The sequence below is a fragment of the Ambystoma mexicanum genome, chromosome 2q (assembly GCF_040938575.1).
Source record: "Ambystoma mexicanum isolate Mex_15411 chromosome 2q, UKY_AmexF1_1, whole genome shotgun sequence".
NCBI lineage: Eukaryota > Metazoa > Chordata > Amphibia > Caudata > Ambystomatidae > Ambystoma > Ambystoma mexicanum.
The window spans coordinates 2,364,324-2,383,489 of record NC_090924.1 but is presented as its reverse complement, the minus strand read 5'-3'; positions in this window follow the sequence as shown (position 1 = coordinate 2,383,489).

Genomic DNA, 19,166 nt, shown 5'->3' with positions numbered 1-19,166 from the left:
TTCCCAATCCAATCCTGAGACCCTTCCGATAGCATGAGATGTGATATCTTAATGCTTCTACCAAACCTGAGACCTTCCTATGGCATGAGATGTGATATTTCAATGTTTCTAATGAAAAACCTGAGACCCTTCCTATAGCAAGAGATGGGATATCCAACTCCTTCTCAATCCAATCCTGAGACCCTTCCGATAGCATGAGATGTGATATCTTAATGCTTCTACTAAACCTGAGACCTTCCTATAGCATGAGATGTGATATCCAACTCCTTCCCATTCCAATCCTTAGACCTGTCCTATACCATGAGATGTGATATCTCAATGCTTCTAATACCAAACCTGAGACTGTCCTATAACATGAGATGTGATATCTCAATGCTTCTAATAGCCAACCTGATACCCTTCCTATAACGAGATGTGATATCCAAATCCTTCCCAATCCAATCCTGAGACCCTTCCGATAGCATGAGATATGATATCTCAATGCTTCTAATACCAAACCACAGACCCGTCCTATAACTTGAGATGTGATATCCAAATCCTTCCCCTTCCAAACCTGAGACCCTTCCTTTAGCATCAGATGTGATATCCAACTCCTTTCCATTCCAATCCTGAGACCCTTCCTATAGCATGAGATGTGATATCCCAATGCTTCTACCAAACCTGAGACGCTTCCTATAGCATGAGATGTGATATCTAACTCCTTCCCATTCCAATCCTCAGACCCGTCCTATATCATGAGATGTTATATCTCAATGCTTCTAATACCAAACCTGAGACTGTCCTATAACATGAGATGTGATATCTCAATGCTTCTAATAACAAACCTGAGACCCTTCCTATAGCTTGAGATGTGACGTCCAAGTCCTTCCCATTCCAATCCTGAGACGCTTCCTATAACATGAAATGTGGTATCCAACTCCTTCCCAATCCAATCCTGAGACCCTTCCGATAGCATGAGATATGATATCTCAATGCTTCTAATACCAAACCGCAGACCCGTCCTATAACTTGAGATGTGATATCCAAATCCTTCCCCTTCCAAACCTGAGACCTTTCCTTTAGCATGAGATGTGATATCCAACTCCTTCCCATTCCAATCATGAGACCCTTCCTATAGCATGAGATGTGATATCCCAATGCTTCTACCAAACCTGAGACCCTTCCTATAGCATGAGATGTGATATCTAACTCCTTCCCATTCCAATCCTGAGACCCGTCCTATATCATGAGATGTTATATCTCAATGCTTCTAATACCAAACCTGAGACTGTCCTATAACATGAGATGTGATATCTCAATGCTTCTAATAACAAACATGAGACCCTTCCTATAGCATGAGATGTGATATCCCAATGCTTCTACCAAACCTGAGACCTTTCCGATAGCATGAGATGTGATATCTAACTCCTTCCCATTCCAATCATGAGGCCCTTCCTATAGCATGAGATGTGATATCTCAATGCTTCTACCAAATCTGAGACCCTTCCTACAGCATGAGATGTGATATCTAAATGCTATTAATACCAAACCTGAGACCCTCCCTATAGCATGCGATGTGATATCCAACTCCTTCCCATTCCAATCCTGAGACCCTTCCGATAGCCTGAGATGTGATATCCAACTCCTTCCCATTCCAATCATGAGGCCCTTCCTATAGCACGAGATGTGATATCTCAATGCTTCTACCAAACCTGAGACCCTTCCTATAGGATGAGATGTGATATCCAACTCCTTGCCGTTCCAATCCTGAGACCCTTCCTATAGCATGAGATGATATCCAACTCCTTCCCATTCCAATCCTGAGACCCTTCCTATAGCATGAGATGTGATATCTCAATGCTTCTACCAAACCTGAGATCCTTCCTATAGCATGAGATGTGATATTCAACTCCTTCCCATTCCAATCCTGAGACCCTTCCGATAGGATGAGATTTATTATCTCCTTCAAATACCAAACTTGAGTCCCTTCCTAAAGGATGAGATCTGATATCTCAGTGCTTCTAATACCAAACCTGAGAACCTTCCTATAACATGAGATATGATATCCAACTCCTTCCCATTCCAATCATGAGGCCCTTCCTATAGCATGAGATGTGATATCTCAATGCTTCTACCAAACCTGAGACCCTTCCTATAGCATGAGATGTGATATCCAACTCCTTCCCGATCCAATCCTGAGACCCTTCCTATAGCATGAGATGTGATATCCAACTCCTTCCCATTCCAATCCTGAGACCCTTCCGATAGCATGAGATGTGATATCCAACTCCTTCAAATTCCAACCAGTGACCCTTCCTATAGCATGAGATGGGATATCCAACTCCTTCCCAATCCAATCCTGAGACCCTTCCGATAGCATGAGATGTGATATCTTAATGCTTCTACCAAACCTGAGACCTTCCTATGGCATGAGATGTGATATTTCAATGTTTCTAATGAAAAATCTGAGACCCTTCATATAGCAAGAGATGGGATATCCAACTTCTTCTCAATCCAATCCTGAGACCCTTCCGATAGCATGAGATGTGATATCTTAATGCTTCTACTAAACCTGAGACCTTCCTATAGCATGAGATGTGATATCCAACTCCTTCCCATTCCAATCCTTAGACCTGTCCTATACCATGAGATGTGATATCTCAATGCTTCTAATACCAAACCTGAGACTGTCCTATAACATGAGATGTGATATCTCAATGCTTCTAATAGCCAACCTGATACCCTTCCTATAACGAGATGTGATATCCAAATCCTTCCCAATCCAATCCTGAGACCCTTCCGATAGCATGAGATATGATATCTCAATGCTTCTAATACCAAACCACAGACCCGTCCTATAACTTGAGATCTGATATCCAAATCCTTCCCCTTCCAAACCTGAGACCCTTCCTTTAGCATCAGATGTGATATCCAACTCCTTTCCATTCCAATCCTGAGACCCTTCCTATAGCATGAGATGTGATATCCCAATGCTTCTACCAAACCTGAGACGCTTCCTATAGCATGAGATGTGATATCTAACTCCTTCCCATTCCAATCCTCAGACCCGTCCTATATCATGAGATGTTATATCTCAATGCTTCTAATACCAAACCTGAGACTGTCCTATAACATGAGATGTGATATCTCAATGCTTCTAATAACAAACCTGAGACCCTTCCTATAGCTTGAGATGTGACGTCCAAGTCCTTCCCATTCCAATCCTGAGACGCTTCCTATAACATGAAATGTGGTATCCAACTCCTTCCCAATCCAATCCTGAGACCCTTCCGATAGCATGAGATATGATATCTCAATGCTTCTAATACCAAACCGCAGACCCGTCCTATAACTTGAGATGTGATATCCAAATCCTTCCCCTTCCAAACCTGAGACCTTTCCTTTAGCATGAGATGTGATATCCAACTCCTTCCCATTCCAATCATGAGACCCTTCCTATAGCATGAGATGTGATATCCCAATGCTTCTACCAAACCTGAGACCTTTCCGATAGCATGAGATGTGATATCTAACTCCTTCCCATTCCAATCATGAGGCCCTTCCTATAGCATGAGATGTGATATCTCAATGCTTCTACCAAATCTGAGAACCTTCCTATAGCATGAGATGTGATATCTAAATGCTATTAATACCAAACCTGAGACCCTCCCTATAGCATGCAATGTGATATCCAACTCCTTCCCATTCCAATCCTGAGACCCTTCCGATAGCATGAGATATGATATCTCAATGCTTCTAATACCAAACCACAGACCCGTCCTATAACTTGAGATGTGATATCCAAATCCTTCCCCTTCCAAACCTGAGACCCTTCCTTTAGCATGAGATGTGATATCCCAATGCTTCTACCAAACCTGAGACCCTTCCGATAGCATGAGATGTGATATCTAACTCCTTCCCATTCCAATCCTGAGACCCGTCCTATACCATGAGATGTTATATCTCAATGCTTCTAATATCAAACCTGAGACTGTCCTGTAACATGAGATGTGATATCTCAATGCTTCTAATACCAAACCACAGACCCGTCCTATAACTTGAGATGTGATATCCAAATCCTTCCCCTTCCAAACCTGAGACCCTTCCTTTAGCATGAGATGTGATATCTCAATGCTTCTAATACCAAACCACAGACCCGTCCTATAACTTGAGATGTGATATCCAAATCCTTCCCCTTCAAAACCTGAGACCCTTCCTTTAGCATGAGATGTGATATCCAACTCCTTTCCATTCCAATCCTGAGACCCTTCCTATAGCATGAGATGTGATATCCCAATGCTTCTACCAAACCTGAGACCTTTCCGATAGCATGAGATGTGATATCTAACTCCTTCCCATTCCAATCCTTAGACCTGTCCTATACCATGAGATGTGATATCTCAATGCTTCTAATACCAAACCTGAGACTGTCCTATAACATGAGATGTGATATCTCAATGCTTCTAATAGCCAACCTGATACCCTTCCTATAACGAGATGTGATATCCAAATCCTTCCCAATCCAATCCTGAGACCCTTCCGATAGCATGAGATATGATATCTCAATGCTTCTAATACCAAACCACAGACCCGTCCTATAACTTGAGATGTGATATCCAAATCCTTCCCCTTCCAAACCTGAGACCCTTCCTTTAGCATCAGATGTGATATCCAACTCCTTTCCATTCCAATCCTGAGACCCTTCCTATAGCATGAGATGTGATATCCCAATGCTTCTACCAAACCTGAGACGCTTCCTATAGCATGAGATGTGATATCTAACTCCTTCCCATTCCAATCCTCAGACCCGTCCTATATCATGAGATGTTATATCTCAATGCTTCTAATACCAAACCTGAGACTGTCCTATAACATGAGATGTGATATCTCAATGCTTCTAATAACAAACCTGAGACCCTTCCTATAGCTTGAGATGTGACGTCCAAGTCCTTCCCATTCCAATCCTGAGACGCTTCCTATAACATGAAATGTGGTATCCAACTCCTTCCCAATCCAATCCTGAGACCCTTCCGATAGCATGAGATATGATATCTCAATGCTTCTAATACCAAACCGCAGACCCGTCCTATAACTTGAGATGTGATATCCAAATCCTTCCCCTTCCAAACCTGAGACCTTTCCTTTAGCATGAGATGTGATATCCAACTCCTTCCCATTCCAATCATGAGACCCTTCCTATAGCATGAGATGTGATATCCCAATGCTTCTACCAAACCTGAGACCCTTCCTATAGCATGAGATGTGATATCTAACTCCTTCCCATTCCAATCCTGAGACCCGTCCTATATCATGAGATGTTATATCTCAATGCTTCTAATACCAAACCTGAGACTGTCCTATAACATGAGATGTGATATCTCAATGCTTCTAATAACAAACATGAGACCCTTCCTATAGCATGAGATGTGATATCCCAATGCTTCTACCAAACCTGAGACCTTTCCGATAGCATGAGATGTGATATCTAACTCCTTCCCATTCCAATCATGAGGCCCTTCCTATAGCATGAGATGTGATATCTCAATGCTTCTACCAAATCTGAGACCCTTCCTACAGCATGAGATGTGATATCTAAATGCTATTAATACCAAACCTGAGACCCTCCCTATAGCATGCGATGTGATATCCAACTCCTTCCCATTCCAATCCTGAGACCCTTCCGATAGCCTGAGATGTGATATCCAACTCCTTCCCATTCCAATCATGAGGCCCTTCCTATAGCACGAGATGTGATATCTCAATGCTTCTACCAAACCTGAGACCCTTCCTATAGGATGAGATGTGATATCCAACTCCTTGCCGTTCCAATCCTGAGACCCTTCCTATAGCATGAGATGATATCCAACTCCTTCCCATTCCAATCCTGAGACCCTTCCTATAGCATGAGATGTGATATCTCAATGCTTCTACCAAACCTGAGATCCTTCCTATAGCATGAGATGTGATATTCAACTCCTTCCCATTCCAATCCTGAGACCCTTCCGATAGGATGAGATTTATTATCTCCTTCAAATACCAAACTTGAGTCCCTTCCTAAAGGATGAGATCTGATATCTCAGTGCTTCTAATACCAAACCTGAGAACCTTCCTATAACATGAGATATGATATCCAACTCCTTCCCATTCCAATCATGAGGCCCTTCCTATAGCATGAGATGTGATATCTCAATGCTTCTACCAAACCTGAGACCCTTCCTATAGCATGAGATGTGATATCCAACTCCTTCCCGATCCAATCCTGAGACCCTTCCTATAGCATGAGATGTGATATCCAACTCCTTCCCATTCCAATCCTGAGACCCTTCCGATAGCATGAGATGTGATATCCAACTCCTTCAAATTCCAACCAGTGACCCTTCCTATAGCATGAGATGGGATATCCAACTCCTTCCCAATCCAATCCTGAGACCCTTCCGATAGCATGAGATGTGATATCTTAATGCTTCTACCAAACCTGAGACCTTCCTATGGCATGAGATGTGATATTTCAATGTTTCTAATGAAAAATCTGAGACCCTTCATATAGCAAGAGATGGGATATCCAACTTCTTCTCAATCCAATCCTGAGACCCTTCCGATAGCATGAGATGTGATATCTTAATTCTTCTACTAAACCTGAGACCTTCCTATAGCATGAGATGTGATATCCAACTCCTTCCCATTCCAATCCTTAGACCTGTCCTATACCATGAGATGTGATATCTCAATGCTTCTAATACCAAACCTGAGACTGTCCTATAACATGAGATGTGATATCTCAATGCTTCTAATAGCCAACCTGATACCCTTCCTATAACGAGATGTGATATCCAAATCCTTCCCAATCCAATCCTGAGACCCTTCCGATAGCATGAGATATGATATCTCAATGCTTCTAATACCAAACCACAGACCCGTCCTATAACTTGAGATCTGATATCCAAATCCTTCCCCTTCCAAACCTGAGACCCTTCCTTTAGCATCAGATGTGATATCCAACTCCTTTCCATTCCAATCCTGAGACCCTTCCTATAGCATGAGATGTGATATCCCAATGCTTCTACCAAACCTGAGACGCTTCCTATAGCATGAGATGTGATATCTAACTCCTTCCCATTCCAATCCTCAGACCCGTCCTATATCATGAGATGTTATATCTCAATGCTTCTAATACCAAACCTGAGACTGTCCTATAACATGAGATGTGATATCTCAATGCTTCTAATAACAAACCTGAGACCCTTCCTATAGCTTGAGATGTGACGTCCAAGTCCTTCCCATTCCAATCCTGAGACGCTTCCTATAACATGAAATGTGGTATCCAACTCCTTCCCAATCCAATCCTGAGACCCTTCCGATAGCATGAGATATGATATCTCAATGCTTCTAATACCAAACCGCAGACCCGTCCTATAACTTGAGATGTGATATCCAAATCCTTCCCCTTCCAAACCTGAGACCTTTCCTTTAGCATGAGATGTGATATCCAACTCCTTCCCATTCCAATCATGAGACCCTTCCTATAGCATGAGATGTGATATCCCAATGCTTCTACCAAACCTGAGACCTTTCCGATAGCATGAGATGTGATATCTAACTCCTTCCCATTCCAATCATGAGGCCCTTCCTATAGCATGAGATGTGATATCTCAATGCTTCTACCAAATCTGAGACCCTTCCTATAGCATGAGATGTGATATCTAAATGCTATTAATACCAAACCTGAGACCCTCCCTATAGCATGCAATGTGATATCCAACTCCTTCCCATTCCAATCCTGAGACCCTTCCGATAGCATGAGATATGATATCTCAATGCTTCTAATACCAAACCACAGACCCGTCCTATAACTTGAGATGTGATATCCAAATCCTTCCCCTTCCAAACCTGAGACCCTTCCTTTAGCAAGAGATGTGATATCCCAATGCTTCTACCAAACCTGAGACCCTTCCGATAGCATGAGATGTGATATCTAACTCCTTCCCATTCCAATCCTGAGACCCGTCCTATACCATGAGATGTTATATCTCAATGCTTCTAATATCAAACCTGAGACTGTCCTGTAACATGAGATGTGATATCTCAATGCTTCTAATACCAAACCACAGACCCGTCCTATAACTTGAGATGTGATATCCAAATCCTTCCCCTTCCAAACCTGAGACCCTTCCTTTAGCATGAGATGTGATATCTCAATGCTTCTAATACCAAACCACAGACCCGTCCTATAACTTGAGATGTGATATCCAAATCCTTCCCCTTCAAAACCTGAGACCCTTCCTTTAGCATGAGATGTGATATCCAACTCCTTTCCATTCCAATCCTGAGACCCTTCCTATAGCATGAGATGTGATATCCCAATGCTTCTACCAAACCTGAGACCTTTCCGATAGCATGAGATGTGATATCTAACTCCTTCCCATTCCAATCATGATTCCCTTCCTATAGCATGAGATGTGATATCTCAATGCTTCTACCAAATTTGAGACCCTTCCTATAGCATGAAATGTGATATCCAACTCCTTCCCATCCAATCCTGAGACCCTTCCTATAGCATGAGATGTGATATCTAAATGCTATTAATACCAAACCTGAGACCCTCCCTATAGCATGAGATGTGATATCCAACTCCTTCCCATTCCAATCCTGAGACCCTTCCGATAGCCTGAGATGTGATATCCAACTCCTTCCCATTCCAATCATGAGGCCCTTCCTATAGCATGAGATGTGATATCTCAATGCTTCTACCAAACCTGAGACCCTTCCTATAGGATGAGATGTGATATCCAACTCCTTGCCATTCCAATCCTGAGACCCTTCCTATAGCATGAGATGATATCCAACTCCTTCCCATTCCAATCCTGAGACCCTTCCTATAGCATGAGATGTGATATCTCAATGCTTCTACCAAACCTGAGATCCTTCCTATAGCATGAGATGTGATATTCAACTCCTTCCCATTCCAATCCTGAGACCCTTCCGATAGGATGAGATTTATTATCTCACTCCTTCAAATACCAAACTTGAGTCCCTTCCTAAAGGATGAGATCTGATATCTCAGTGCTTCTAATACCAAACCTGAGTCCCTTCCTATAACATGAGATGTGATATCCAACTCCTTCCCATTCCAATCATGAGGCCCTTCCTATAGCATGAGATGTGATATCTCAATGCTTCTACCAAACCTGAGACCCTTCCTATAGCATGAGATGTGATATCCAACTCCTTCCCGATCCAATCCTGAGACCCTTCCTATAGCATGAGATGTGATATCCAACTCCTTCCCATTCCAATCCTGAGACCCTTCCGATAGCATGAGATGTGATATCCAACGTCTTCGAATTCCAACCTGTGACCCTTCCTATAGCATGAGATGGGATATCCAACTCCTTCCCAATCCAATCCTGAGACCGTTCCGATAGCATGAGATATGATATCTCAATGCTTCTAATACCAAACCACAGACCTGTCCTATAACATGAGATGTGATATTCAAATCCTTCCCCTTCCAAACCTGAGACCTTTCCTTTAGCATGAGATGTGATATCCAACTCCTTCCCATTCCAATCCTGAGACCCTTCCTATAACATGAGATGTGATATCCAACTCGTTCCCAATCCAATCCTGAGACCGTTCCGATAGCATGAGATATGATATCTCAATGCTTCTAATACCAAACCACAGACCTGTCCTATAACTTGAGATGTGATATTCAAATCCTTCCCCTTCCAAACCTGAGACCTTTGCTTTAGCATGAGATGTGATATCCAACTCCTTCCCATTCCAATCATGAGACCCTTCCTATAGCATGAGATGTGATATCCCAATGCTTCTACCAAACCTGAGACCTTTCCGATAGCATGAGATGTGATATCTAACTCCTTCCCATTCCAATCATGAGGCCCTTCCTATAGCATGAGATGTGATATCTCAATGCTTCTACCAAATCTGAGACCCTTCCTATAGCATGAAATGTGATATCCAACTCCTTCCCATTCAATCCTGAGACCCTTCCTATAGCATGAGATGTGATATCTAAATGCTATTAATACCAAACCTGAGACCCTCCCTATAGCATGAGATGTGATATCCAACTCCTTCCCATTCCAATCCTGAGACCCTTCCGATAGCCTGAGATGTGATATCCAACTCCTTCCCATTCCAATCATGAGGCCCTTCCTATAGCATGAGATGTGATATCTCAATGCTTCTACCAATCCTGAGACCCTTCCTAAAGGATGAGATCTGATATCTCAGTGCTTCTAATACCAAACCTGAGTCCCTTCCTATAACATGAGATGTGATATCCAACGCCTTCCCATTCCAATCATGAGGCCCTTCCTATAGCATGAGATGTGATATCTCAATGCTTCTACCAAACCTGAGACCCTTCCTATAGCATGAGATGTGATATCCAACTCCTTCCCGATCCAATCCTGAGACCCTTCCTATAGCATGAGATGTGATATCCAACTCCTTCCCATTCCAATCCTGAGACCCTTCCGATAGCATGAGATGTGATATCCAACGTCTTCGAATTCCAACCTGTGACCCTTCCTATAGCATGAGATGGGATATCCAACTCCTTCCCAATCCAATCCTGAGACCGTTCCGATAGCATGAGATATGATATCTCAATGCTTCTAATACCAAACCACAGACCTGTCCTATAACATGAGATGTGATATTCAAATCCTTCCCCTTCCAAACCTGAGACCTTTCCTTTAGCATGAGATGTGATATCCAACTCCTTCCCATTCCAATCCTGAGACCCTTCCTATAACATGAGATGTGATATCCAACTCGTTCCCAATCCAATCCTGAGACCGTTCCGATAGCATGAGATATGATATCTCAATGCTTCTAATACCAAACCACAGACCTGTCCTATAACTTGAGATGTGATATTCAAATCCTTCCCCTTCCAAACCTGAGACCTTTGCTTTAGCATGAGATGTGATATCCAACTCCTTCCCATTCCAATCATGAGACCCTTCCTATAGCATGAGATGTGATATCCCAATGCTTCTACCAAACCTGAGACCTTTCCGATAGCATGAGATGTGATATCTAACTCCTTCCCATTCCAATCATGAGGCCCTTCCTATAGCATGAGATGTGATATCTCAATGCTTCTACCAAATCTGAGACCCTTCCTATAGCATGAAATGTGATATCCAACTCCTTCCCATTCAATCCTGAGACCCTTCCTATAGCATGAGATGTGATATCTAAATGCTATTAATACCAAACCTGAGACCCTCCCTATAGCATGAGATGTGATATCCAACTCCTTCCCATTCCAATCCTGAGACCCTTCCGATAGCCTGAGATGTGATATCCAACTCCTTCCCATTCCAATCATGAGGCCCTTCCTATAGCATGAGATGTGATATCTCAATGCTTCTACCAAACCTGAGACCCTTCCTATAGGATGAGATGTGATATCCAACTCCTTGCCATTCCAATCCTGAGACCCTTCCTATAGCATGAGATGATATCCAACTCCTTCCCATTCCAATCCTGAGACCCTTCCTATAGCATGAGATGTGATATCTCAATGCTTCTACCAAACCTGAGATCCTTCCTATAGCATGAGATGTGATATTCAACTCCTTCCCATTCCAATCCTGAGACCCTTCCGATAGGATGAGATTTATTATCTCACTCCTTCAAATACCAAACTTGAGTCCCTTCCTAAAGGATGAGATCTGATATCTCAGTGCTTCTAATACCAAACCTGAGTCCCTTCCTATAACATGAGATGTGATATCCAACTCCTTCCCATTCCAATCATGAGGCCCTTCCTATAGCATGAGATGTGATATCTCAATGCTTCTACCAAACCTGAGACCCTTCCTATAGCATGAGATGTGATATCCAACTCCTTCCCGATCCAATCCTGAGACCCTTCCTATAGCATGAGATGTGATATCCAACTCCTTCCCATTCCAATCCTGAGACCCTTCCGATAGCATGAGATGTGATATCCAACGTCTTCGAATTCCAACCTGTGACCCTTCCTATAGCATGAGATGGGATATCCAACTCCTTCCCAATCCAATCCTGAGACCCTTCCGATAGCATGAGATGTGATATCTTAATGCTTCTACCAAACCTGAGACCTTCCTAGAGCATGAGATGTGATATCCAACTCCTTCCCATTCCAATCCTGAGACCCGTCCTATACCATGAGATGTGATATCTCAATGCTTCTAATACCAAACCTGAGACTGTCCTATAACATGAGATGTGATATCTCAATGCTTCTAATAGCCAACCTGATACCCTTCCTATAACGAGATGTGATATCCAAATCCTTCCCAATCCAATCCTGAGACCCTTCCGATAGCATGAGATATGATTTCTCAATGCTTCTAATACCAAACCACAGACCCGTCCTATAACTTGAGATGTGATATCCAAATCCTTCCCCTTCCAAACCTGAGACCCTTCCTTTAGCATCAGATGTGATATCCAACTCCTTTCCATTCCAATCCTGAGACCCTTCCTATAGCATGATATGTGATATCCCAATGCTTCTACCAAACCTGAGACCCTTCCTATAGCATGAGATGTGATATCTAACTCCTTCCCATTCCAATCCTGAGACCCGTCCTATATCATGAGATGTTATATCTCAATGCTTCTAATACCAAACCTGAGACTGTCCTATAACATGAGATGTGATATCTCAATGCTTCTAATAACAAACCTGAGACCCTTCCTATAACTTGAGATGTGACGTCCAAGTCCTTCCCATTCCAATCCTGAGACGCTTCCTATAACATGAAATGCGGTATCCAACTCCTTCCCAATCCAATCCTGAGAACCTTCCGATAGCATGAGATATGATATCTCAATGCTTCTAATACCAAACCGCAGACCCGTCCTATAACTTGAGATGTGATATCCAAATCCTTCCCCTTCCAAACCTGAGACCTTTCCTTTAGCATGAGATGTGATATCCAACTCCTTCCCATTCCAATCATGAGACCCTTCCTATAGCATGAGATGTGATATCCCAATGCTTCTACCAAACCTGAGACCTTTCCGATAGCATGAGATGTGATATCTAACTCCTTCCCATTCCAATCATGAGGCCCTTCCTATAGCATGAGATGTGATATCTCAATGCTTCTACCAAATCTGAGACCCTCCCTATAGCATGCGATGTGATATCCAACTCCTTCCCATTCCAATCCTGAGACCCTTCCGATAGCCTGAGATGTGATATCCAACTCCTTCCCTTTCCAATCATGAGGCCCTTCCTATAGCATGAGATGTGATATCTCAATGCTTCTACCAAACCTGAGACCCTTCCTATAGGATGAGATGTGATATCCAACTCCTTGCCATTCCAATCCTGAGACCCTTCCTATAGCATGAGATGATATCCAACTCCTTCCCATTCCAATCCTGAGACCCTTCCTATAGCATGAGATGTGATATCTCAATGCTTCTACCAAACCTGAGATCCTTCCTATAGCATGAGATGTGATATTCAACTCCTTCCCATTCCAATCCTGAGACCCTTCCGATAGGATGAGATTTATTATCTCACTCCTTCAAATACCAAACTTGAGTCCCTTCCTAAAGGGTGAGATCTGATATCTCAGTGCTTCTAATACCAAACTTGAGTCCCTTCCTATAACATGAGATATGATATCCAACTCCTTCCCATTCCAATCATGAGGCCCTTCCTATAGCATGAGATGTGATATCTCAATGCTTCTACCAAACCTGAGACCCTTCCTATAGCATGAGATGTGATATCCAATTCCTTCCCGATCCAATCCTGAGACCCTTCCTATAGCATGAGATGTGATATCCAACTCCTTCCCATTCCAATCCTGAGACCCTTCCGATAGCATGAGATGTGATATCCAACTCCTTCAAATTCCAACCTGTGACCCTTCCTATAGAATGAGATGGGATATCCAACTCCTTCCCAATCCAATCCTGAGACCCTTCCGATAGCATGAGATGTGATATCTTAATGCTTCTACCAAACCTGAGACCTTCCTATGGCATGAGATGTGATATCCAACTCCTTCCCATTCCAATCCTGAGACCCGTCCTATACCATGAGATGTGATATCTCAATGCTTCTAATACCAAACCTGAGACTGTCCTATAACATGAGATGTGATATCTCAATGCTTCTAATAGCCAACCTGATACCCTTCCTATAACGAGATGTGATATCCAAATCCTTCCCAATCCAATCCTGAGACCCTTCCGATAGCATGAGATATGATTTCTCAATGCTTCTAATACCAAACCACAGACCCGTCCTATAACTTGAGATGTGATATCCAAATCCTTCCCCTTCCAAACCTGAGACCCTTCCTTTAGCATCAGATGTGATATCCAACTCCTTTCCATTCCAATCCTGAGACCCTTCCTATAGCATGAGATGTGATATCCCAATGCTTCTACCAAACCTGAGACCCTTCCTATAGCATGAGATGTGATATCTAACTCCTTCCCATTCCAATCCTGAGACCCGTCCTATATCATGAGATGTTATATCTCAATGCTTCTAATACCAAACCTGAGACTGTCCTATAACATGAGATGTGATATCTCAATGCTTCTAATAACAAACCTGAGACCCTTCCTATAACTTGAGATGTGACGTCCAAGTCCTTCCCATTCCAATCCTGAGACGCTTCCTATAACATGAAATGTGGTATCCAACTCCTTCCCAATCCAATCCTGAGACCCTTCCGATAGCATGAGATATGATATCTCAATGCTTCTAATACCAAACCGCAGACCCGTCCTATAACTTGAGATGTGATATCCAAATCCTTCCCCTTCCAAACCTGAGACCTTTCCTTTAGCATGAGATGTGATATCCAACTCCTTCCCATTCCAATCATGAGGCCCTTCCTATAGCATGAGATGTGATATCTCAATGCTTCTACCAAACCTGAGACCTTTCCGATAGCATGAGATGTGATATCTAACTCCTTCCCATTCCAATCATGAGGCCCTTCCTATAGCATGAGATGTGATATCTCAATGCTTCTACCAAATCTGAGACCCTTCCTATAGCATGAAATGTGATATCCAACTCCTTCCCATCCAATCCTGAGACCCTTCCTATAGCATGAGATGTGATATCCAACTCCTTCCCATTCCAATCCTGAGACCCTTCCGATAGCCTGAGATGTGATATCCAACTCCTTCCCATTCCAATCATGAGGCCCTTCTTATAGCATGAGATGTGATATCTCAATGCTTCTACCAAACCTGAGACCCTTCCTATAGGATGAGATGTGATATCCAACTCCTTGCCATTCCAATCCTGAGACCCTTCCTATAGCATGAGATGATATCCAACTCCTTCCCATTCCAATCCTGAGACCCTTCCTATAGCATGAGATGTGATATCTCAATGCTTCTACCAAACCTGAGACCCTTCCTATAGGATGAGATGTGATATCCAACTCCTTGCCATTCCAATCCTGAGACCCTTCCTATAGCATGAGATGATATCCAACTCCTTCCCATTCCAATCCTGAGATCCTTCCTATAGCATGAGATGTGATATTCAACTCCTTCCCATTCCAATCCTGAGACCCTTCCGATAGGATGAGATTTATTATCTCACTCCTTCAAATACCAAACTTGAGTCCCTTCCTAAAGGATGAGATCTGATATCTCAGTGCTTCTAATACCAAACCTGAGTCCCTTCCTATAACATGAGATGTGATATCCAACTCCTTCCCATTCCAATCATGAGGCCCTTCCTATAGCATGAGATGTGATATCTCAATGCTTCTACCAAACCTGAGACCCTTCCTATAGCATGTGAAGTGATATCCAACTCCTTCCCGATCCAATCCTGAGACCCTTCCTATAGCATGAGATGTGATATCCAACTCCTTCCCATTCCAATCCTGAGACCCTTCCGATAGCATGAGATGTGATATCCAACGTCTTCGAATTCCAACCTGTGACCCTTCCTATAGCATGAGATGGGATATCCAACTCCTTCCCAATCCAATCCTGAGACCGTTCCGATAGCATGAGATATGATATCTCAATGCTTCTAATACCAAACCACAGACCTGTCCTATAACTTGAGATGTGATATTCAAATCCTTCCCCTTCCAAACCTGAGACCTTTCCTTTAGCATGAGATGTGATATCCAACTCCTTCCCATTCCAATCCTGAGACCCTTCCTATAACATGAGATGTGATATCCAACTCGTTCCCAATCCAATCCTGAGACCGTTCCGATAGCATGAGATATGATATCTCAATGCTTCTAATACCAAACCACAGACCTGTCCTATAACTTGAGATGTGATATTCAAATCCTTCCCCTTCCAAACCTGAGACCTTTGCTTTAGCATGAGATGTGATATCCAACTCCTTCCCATTCCAATCATGAGACCCTTCCTATAGCATGAGATGTGATATCCCAATGCTTCTACCAAACCTGAGACCTTTCCGATAGCATGAGATGTGATATCTAACTCCTTCCCATTCCAATCATGAGGCCCTTCCTATAGCATGAGATGTGATATCTCAATGCTTCTACCGAATCTGAGACCCTTCCTATAGCATGAAATGTGATATCCAACTCCTTCCCATCCAATCCTGAGACCCTTCCTATAGCATGAGATGTGATATCTAAATGCTATTAATACCAAACCTGAGACCCTCCCTATAGCATGAGATGTGATATCCAACTCCTTCCCATTCCAATCCTGAGACCCTTCCGATAGCCTGAGATGTGATATCCAACTCCTTCCCATTCCAATCATGAGGCCCTTCCTATAGCATGAGATGTGATATCTCAATGCTTCTACCAAACCTGAGACCCTTCCTATAGGATGAGATGTGATATCCAACTCCTTGCCATTCCAATCCTGAGACCCTTCCTATAGCATGAGATGATATCCAACTCCTTCCCATTCCAATCCTGAGACCCTTCCTATAGCATGAGTTGTGATATCTCAATGCTTCTACCAAACCTGAGATCCTTCCTATAGCATGAGATGTGATATTCAACTCCTTCCCATTCCAATCCTGAGACCCTTCCGATAGGATGAGATTTATTATCTCACTCCTTCAAATACCAAACTTGAGTCCCTTCCTAAAGGATGAGATCTGATATCTCAGTGCTTCTAATACCAAACCTGAGTCCCTTCCTATAACATGAGATGTGATATCCAACTTCTTCCCATTCCAATCATGAGGCCCTTCCTATAGCATGAGATGTGATATCTCAATGCTTCTACCAAACCTGAGACCCTTCCTATAGCATGAGATGTGATATCCAACTCCTTCCCGATCCAATCCTGAGACCCTTCCTATAGCATGAGATGTGATATCCAACTCCTTCCCATTCCAATCCTGAGACCCTTCCGATAGCATGAGATGTGATATCCAACGTCTTCGAATTCCAACCTGTGACCCTTCCTATAGCATGAGATGGGATATCCAACTCCTTCCCAATCCAATCCTGAGACCCTTCCGATAGCATGAGATGTGATATCTTAATGCTTCTACCAAACCTGAGACCTTCCTAGAGCATGAGATGTGATATCCAACTCCTTCCCATTCCAATCCTGAGACCCGTCCTATACCATGAGATGTGATATCTCAATGCTTCTAATACCAAACCTGAGACTGTCCTATAACATGAGATGTGATATCTCAATGCTTCTAATAGCCAACCTGATACCCTTCCTATAACGAGATGTGATATCCAAATCCTTCCCAATCCAATCCTGAGACCCTTCCGATAGCATGAGATATGATTTCTCAATGCTTCTAATACCAAACCACAGACCCGTCCTATAACTTGAGATGTGATATCCAAATCCTTCCCCTTCCAAACCTGAGACCCTTCCTTTAGCATCAGATGTGATATACAACTCCTTTCCATTCCAATCCTGAGACCCTTCCTATAGCATGAGATGTGATATCCCAATGCTTCTACCAAACCTGAGACCCTTCCTATAGCATGAGATGTGATATCTAACTCCTTCCCATTCCAATCCTGAGACCCGTCCTATATCATGAGATGTTATATCTCAATGCTTCTAATACCAAACCTGAGACTGTCCTATAACATGAGATGTGATATCTCAATGCTTCTAATAACAAACCTGAGACCCTTCCTATAACTTGAGATGTGACGTCCAAGTCCTTCCCATTCCAATCCTGAGACGCTTCCTTTAACATGAAATGCGGTATCCAACTCCTTCCCAATCCAATCCTGAGACCCTTCCGATAGCATGAGATATGATATCTCAATGCTTCTAATACCAAACCGCAGACCCGTCCTATAACTTGAGATGTGATATCCAAATCCTTCCCCTTCCAATCATGAGACCCTTCCTATAGCATGAGATGTGATATCCCAATGCTTCTACCAAACCTGAGACCTTTCCGATAGCATGAGATGTGATATCTAACTCCTTCCCATTCCAATCACGAGGCCCTTCCTATAGCATGAGATGTGATATCTCAATGCTTCTACCAAATCTGAGACCCTCCCTATAGCATGCGATGTGATATCCAACTCCTTCCCATTCCAATCCTGAGACCCTTCCGATAGCCTGAGATGTGATATCCAACTCCTTCCCTTTCCAATCATGAGGCCCTTCCTATAGCATGAGATGTGATATCTCAATGCTTCTACCAAACCTGAGACCCTTCCTATAGGATGAGATGTGATATCCAACTCCTTGCCATTCCAATCCTGAGACCCTTCCTATAGCATGAGATGATATCCAACTCCTTCCCATTCCAATCCTGAGACCCTTCCTATAGCATGAGATGTGATATCTCAATGCTTCTACCAAACCTGAGATCCTTCCTATAGCATGAGATGTGATATTCAACTCCTTCCCATTCCAATCCTGAGACCCTTCCGATAGGATGAGATTTATTATCTCACTCCTTCAAATACCAAACTTGAGTCCCTTCCTAAAGGGTGAGATCTGATATCTCAGTGCTTCTAATACCAAACCTGAGTCCCTTCCTATAACATGAGATATGATATCCAACTCCTTCCCATTCCAATCATGAGGCCCTTCCTATAGCATGAGATGTGATATCTCAATGCTTCTACCAAACCTGAGACCCTTCCTATAGCATGAGATGTGATATCCAACTCCTTCCCGATCCAATCCTGAGACCCTTCCTATAGCATGAG